This window comes from Colobus angolensis, unplaced genomic scaffold (genome assembly GCF_000951035.1).
Source record: "Colobus angolensis palliatus isolate OR3802 unplaced genomic scaffold, Cang.pa_1.0 Scaffold326, whole genome shotgun sequence".
In the NCBI taxonomy this organism is placed as follows: Eukaryota; Metazoa; Chordata; class Mammalia; order Primates; family Cercopithecidae; genus Colobus; species Colobus angolensis.
The window spans coordinates 1,430,911-1,437,035 of NW_012116555.1; the positions used below are offsets into that span (position 1 = coordinate 1,430,911).

A 6,125-nucleotide genomic window follows, 5' to 3' on the forward strand; every position below is an offset into this window, starting at 1 on the left:
TGGAGGAAGATTTTTTATTTTTTATTTTTTATACTTTAAGTTCTAGGGTATATGTGCACAACGTGTGGTTTGTTACATATGTATACATGTGCCATGTTGGTGTGTTGCACCCATTAAGTCATCATTTATATTAGGTATATCTCCTAATGCTATCCCTCCTCACTCCCCCAACCCCACGACAAGTGCCAGTGTGTGATGTTCCCCTTCCTGTGTCCAACTGTTCTCATTGTTCAGTTCCCACCTATAAGTGAGAACATGTGGTGTTCAGTTTTCTGTTCTTGTGATAGTTTGCTGAGAATGATGGTTTCCAGCTGCATCCATGTCCCTACAAAGGACATGAACTCATCCTTTTTTACAGCTGCATAGTATTCCATGGTGTATATGTGCCGCATTTTCTTAATCCAGTCTGTCATTGATGGACATTTGGGTTGGTTCCAAGTCTTTGCTATTGTGAATAGTGCTGCAGTAAACATATGTGTGCATGCGTCTCTATAGCAGCATGATTTATAATCCTTTGGGTATATACTCAGTAATGGGATGGCTGGTTTGAATGGTATTTCTAGTTCTAGATCCGTGAGGAATCACCACACTGTCCTCCACAATGGTTGAACTAGTTTACAGTCCCAGCAACAGTGCAAAAGTGTTCCTATTTCTCCACATCCTCTCCAACACTTGTTGTTTCCTGTTTTTTTAATGATTGCCATTCTAACTGGTGTGAGATAGTATCTCATAGTGGTTTTGATTTGCATTTGGAGAAAGATTAAATAAAGGATTTAGGTTCAGTTATGAACTTGTTGATTATATCTATGTGTCCCCAACTTGATAACTCAGCAAGATACTCAAGAGCTTTTAAAAATAAAGATTCTGGCCAGGCGCAGTGGCTCACACCTGTAATCCCAGCACTTTGGGAGGCCGAGGCAGATGGATCACCTGAGGTTAGGAGTTTGAGATCAGCCTGGCCAACTTGGTGAAACCTCGTCTCTACTAAAAATACAAAAATTAGCTGGGTGTGGTTGCTGCCACCTGTAATCCCAGCTACTCAGGAGGCTGAGGCAGGAGAATGCTTGAACCTGAGAGGCAGAGGTTGCAGTGAGAGTGAGAATGCACCATTGTACTCCAGTCTGGGAGACAAGAGTGAAACTCCATCTCAAAACAAACAAACAAATAAAATGAATAATAATAAACAAATAAAATAAAAAATAAAGATTCCCCTTAAGACTTGGTCCATTGAGAGTTGACTGGGTGCAGGAGGAGGTGAAGACCTGGTTACCCTGTGGACTAGTAGACAGCTTATATTTTGAGCCAAAGGAGGCAGGTGAAAATACCAGAAGAGCACTGAAGCTAAGAACTTGTGAAGTCGTAAGATCCCTGGGTTTGGCACATCCTTCCCATTTAAGTGATGCTCCGAGTTCCATCTGAACTCCTTTTAATTTCCTTAGGAAAAAATGGACAAAGCTACAGAGAACTAATTAATGGTCCATTTGTGATAAAAAATTTTGCAACTATGATCAAAATGTCCCTTCCAAAGATAAGAATCCATGAGCTGTAAGAGTATTTGCTCCCAGAGGTAGCATGAGGGACCAGGAACAAAAGATCAAGAACAGGCAAATACCTTCTGTTTGACCAGTATTGTGAGTGAATAGGCCTGATTTAAATATCTGGCTTTAAAGGTACCTAGTGCATTTTGAGAATGTGGATGACTTAGGGAGGGTTTACAGGATTATTTTATTAACAACACAGAAGGTTCATTTTATATAACCTTTTTAGCATTTTGAGGTCCTATTCTGGCTTTCAGAGATATTTTCATAATTCTAAGACCTGTATTTGAAGTCACAGGGCAGGAGCATAGCCTTTGTTTTGTGGTATTTGGAAAGAAGCTGTACTTCTTTTAGCTTTCCTAGTTTCAGAAAATGCAAGCTGATCATATATTCTAGTGTGCCTAGAGTTTTGGATTGCACAAATAGTCACAATTCTTGTCAGTAACTCTCATTAAATGGTGGAGTCTAGTTCTCTACTCTTTAAATCTGGGACTGACTTTGTAACTTTCCTTAATACATCAAATATAGTAAAAATGATGAGGTACAAGATGTATGAGTTATGAACCCAGGCTTCAAGAGGTCTTAGATTCAACTTTTGTTGCCTGTAGAATGCCGTAGCTATCATGTGGAAGAGCCAACCCCGTGGATAATAAGACAAGCTGCACATTTGCTGACAACTGCCAGAGCTGTGAGCCTAGAATGATTCAGAAGCTATCTTAGATCATTCAGCCACCAACTGGCCTGCATTCTGTCTATGAGTCCAGAGAAAATCAGCCAAGCAGGCCCAAGCCACAAAATCCTCCCAAGCGACCCATAGAATCATGAAATTAAAAAAATATATTGTTGTTTAAATCCAACGGCTAGTATGCTATGTAGCAAAAGCCATCTGATATGCCCGGGACAGTCTTAGCTTAGACCTGTTGTCATAGAGTAATTATTGGTATTGCATCTTTTTAACAATTCTTAATTTTTTTTTAAGTTCTGGGGTACATGTGCAGGACATGCAGGTTTGTTACATAGGTAAATGTGTGCCGTGGTGGTTTGCTGCACATATCAACCCATCACTTAGGTATTAAGCCCAGCATGCATTAGCTACTTTTTCTAATGCTCTCTTTCCCCCTGCCCACCTCCCACAGGCCTCAGTGTGTGATGTTCCCCTCCCTGTGTCCATGTGTTCTCACTGTTCAGCTCCCACTTACAAGGGAGAACATGCGGTGTTTGGTTTTCTGCTTCTGCGTTAGATTGCTGAGGATAGTGGATAATACATCCTTTTATTCTCAAACTATCCTTGTTTGAGTATGTTGTATAGTCAGCTTCAGTAAGTAATACCACCATTTACCCATTTGCCAAACAAGTATTTCTTTTGTGAGTTGGATTGAGCAGAAGGCAAAATAACAGTGGCTCATACTACTACAAGTCTTGTCCTTTATCATTTTTTTTGTTTGTTTTGTTTTTCAGATTTCAGCTTTTTGAAAAAAGTCCCTTTGAAATAGACAAATAGACTAATTCTTTCTACAGGTGTTTTTCTGACAAGTGAAACAATATCTTAGAATGATATGTCATAATACCACCTCAGCGTAGCTTTGAAAATGATGAATTTTCCTCCCTATTTGATGTTGAATGATTATAAGACTTGAATTATGGGGATCAAAAAGTCAGTGCTGTTTTCAAAGAAATACTTTTGAGTGCCAGTACATGTGAAAAAAAAGCACAATGTAATTATTCTATTAATAAAGTGACCAACACACAGTCGTATATTACAGTAGAAGCACATTTCACAATGGCTTTCTAAAGTAAATCAACATGTAAAATAATTCAAATAAAGTGATACAAGTTACACTTTGTTTTGTAATATACTTTTCTCCAAAGGCATAGATATAAAATGTATAAAATACACACTTCAATGTTTATAAATTATCCAAATACTTTCTTTGCTATACAGGACTGGTCATGAGCAAGACTATGATATTGACAATTTGGGCCTTGGCTTTCCTCCCTTTATTTGGCATTTCTTGCCAAGTGGAACAAAACACACATTTCAGGGTAGGTAGGATTTTCTCTGTCTCTTCCTTTAACTGACAATATGACATATGCACATAGTAAACCTTTCAAACAGTACAAAGATAAACATTTATAGTAAAATATTAATCCTCCTCTCACTGTAGATCCTAAGTCCTGCAGTCCTCTCGGGAAGTAGCCTCTGCTGAGCTTCTTTTACATGTCTTTTCTATGCATATGAATATATAGTTTAAGTACGTATAGATGGTATGTATCTTAAACCTCAGAAAGAATCTCTTCTTGTCCCTTTCTTTGCGGAATCATCATGGCAGCTGGGACCCTGTACACATATCCTGAAAACTGGAGGGCCTTCAGGGCCCACATTGCTGCTCAGTATAGCGGGGCTCAGGTCCATGCGCTGTCGGTACCACCCCACTTCCACTTTGGCCAAACCAATCGCACCCCTGAATTTCTCTGCAAATTTCCTGCTAGCAAGTATCCAGCATTTGAGGGTGATTGTGGGTTCTGTGTGTTTGAGAGCAATGCCGTTACCTACTATGGAGCAATGAGTTGCTGCAGGGAAGTACACCCGAAGCAGTTGCCTAGGTGGCGCAGTGGGTGAGCTTTGCTGATAGCAGTAGAGCGCCCCCAGCCAGGATCTGGGTGTTCCCCAACATGAGCATCAGGCACCACAATAAGCAGGCCACTCAGAATGCAAAGGAGGAAGTGAGGCGAATTCTGGGGCTGCTGGACGCTCACTTGAAGATGAGGACTTTTCTGGTGGGTGAATGAGTGACTGGCTGACATCACAGTCGTCTGCACCCTATTGTAGCTGTATAAGCAGGTCATAGGACCTTCTTTCCACCAAGCCTTTCCAAATTTTGTAATATATTTTAAAATATTAAAATAATATATTTATTTATTTGTATATATCACATGTTATAACTGCTGGTCCCTCACCTGCATTAACCAGTCTCACTTCCCGGCTGTCTTGGGGGAAGTGAAACTGTGTGAGAAGATGGCCCAGTTTGATGCTAAAAAATTTGCCGAGAGCCAGCCTAAAAAAGACACCCTACGGAAAAAGCAAGGTTCACAGGAAGAGAAGCAGAGCCCCAGGCTGATTGGAAGGAGAAGAAAATGGCGGCTGCCCCTGCTCCTGAGGAGGTGATGGATGAATGTAAGCAGGTGCTGGCCACTGAGCCTAAGGCCAAGGACCCCTCCGCTCACCTGCCCAAGAGTACCTTTGTGTTGGATGAATATTTATTGATTGATTGATTGATTGATTGATTGATTGATTGAGGCGGAGTCTCACTCTGTCGCCCGGGCTGGAGTACAGTGAGTGGCATGATCTCGGCTCACAGCAACCTCCACCTCCCCGGTTCAAGAAATTCTCCTGCCTCAGCCTAGCTGGGATTACAGGCGCCCACTGCTATGCCCGACTAATTTTTTGTATTTTTAGTAGAGACGGGGTTTCACCATGTTGGTCAGGCTGGTCTTGAATTCCTGACCTGGTGATTCGCCAGCCTCGGCCTCCCAAAGTGTTGGGATTATAGGCGTGAGCTGCCGCACCTGGCCGTGTTGGATGAATTTAAGCAGCAAGGACTCCAACAAGGACACACTCCCTGTGGCACTGCCATATTTTTGGGAGCACTTTGATGAGGATGTCTAGTCCCTGTGATACTCAGAGTATCGCTGCCCTGATGAACTCACTCAGTCAGATCTTCATGAGCTGCAATCTCATCACTGGAATGTTCCAGCGACTGGACAAGCTGAGGAAGAATGCCTTCACCAGTTTCATCCCCTTTGGAACCAACAATAGCAGCTCCATTTCTAGAGTCTGGGTCTTCTGAGGCCAGGAGCTTGCCTTTCCTCTGAGTGCAAATTGGCAGCTGGACTATGAATCATACATACGGAGGAAACGATTCTGGCAGTGAGGAGACACTTGGAATCCAAATATATCCATAGTGAAAGTTCGAGAGTACTTTTCCTGGGAGGGGGCCTTCCAGCATGTTGGCCAAGACTTCAATCAAGGCACGATCTTCAAGTGAACATCTCTTGCCAACGCCTAGCTGCCTGCATCTGCCCCTTCAGGGAGATGGGGGTCATTAAAGGAAACTGAACATTGAAAAAAAAAGAGTCTCTTCTCTCCCACATGGCTTCCTTACTTTGGACAACTTTCTTAAGCTCTGCTTGTTTCAGATGATTCATCGATATAAAATTAACATAACATCACAGAATTAATTTGGAATTAACTTGTATGTTTAATAAAGCGCCTGGAAAGGTATCTGACACAAAAGGGAGCACTCTGTGTTAGCTATTATTGTTATTTACACTTTTGCCCAAAATCTTGCATTAATAATGGACATAATTACCCTGGGAATCCAAATTATTCCAAATTTTTTAAAAAGTTCTATAATATAGACTGTAGAGACAGGCTAATTAGCTGGGCATGGTGATGTGCACCTGTGGTCCCAGCTACTTGGGAGGCTAAGGGAGGAGGATCCCTTGAGCCCAGGAGGTCGAGGCTGCAGTGAGCCGTGATTGTGTCACTGCACTCCATGTCACTCCAAGGCAAGACCTTGTCTCAAG

The 6,125-nt window shown here is 41.9% G+C and overlaps 1 pseudogene; it reads left to right on the forward strand.

The window, feature by feature from the left end:
• The first annotated feature begins 3,861 nt into the window (after positions 1-3,861).
• Positions 3,862-5,584, forward strand: LOC105518680 (annotated as a pseudogene).
• The last annotated feature ends 541 nt before the right edge of the window (positions 5,585-6,125 follow it).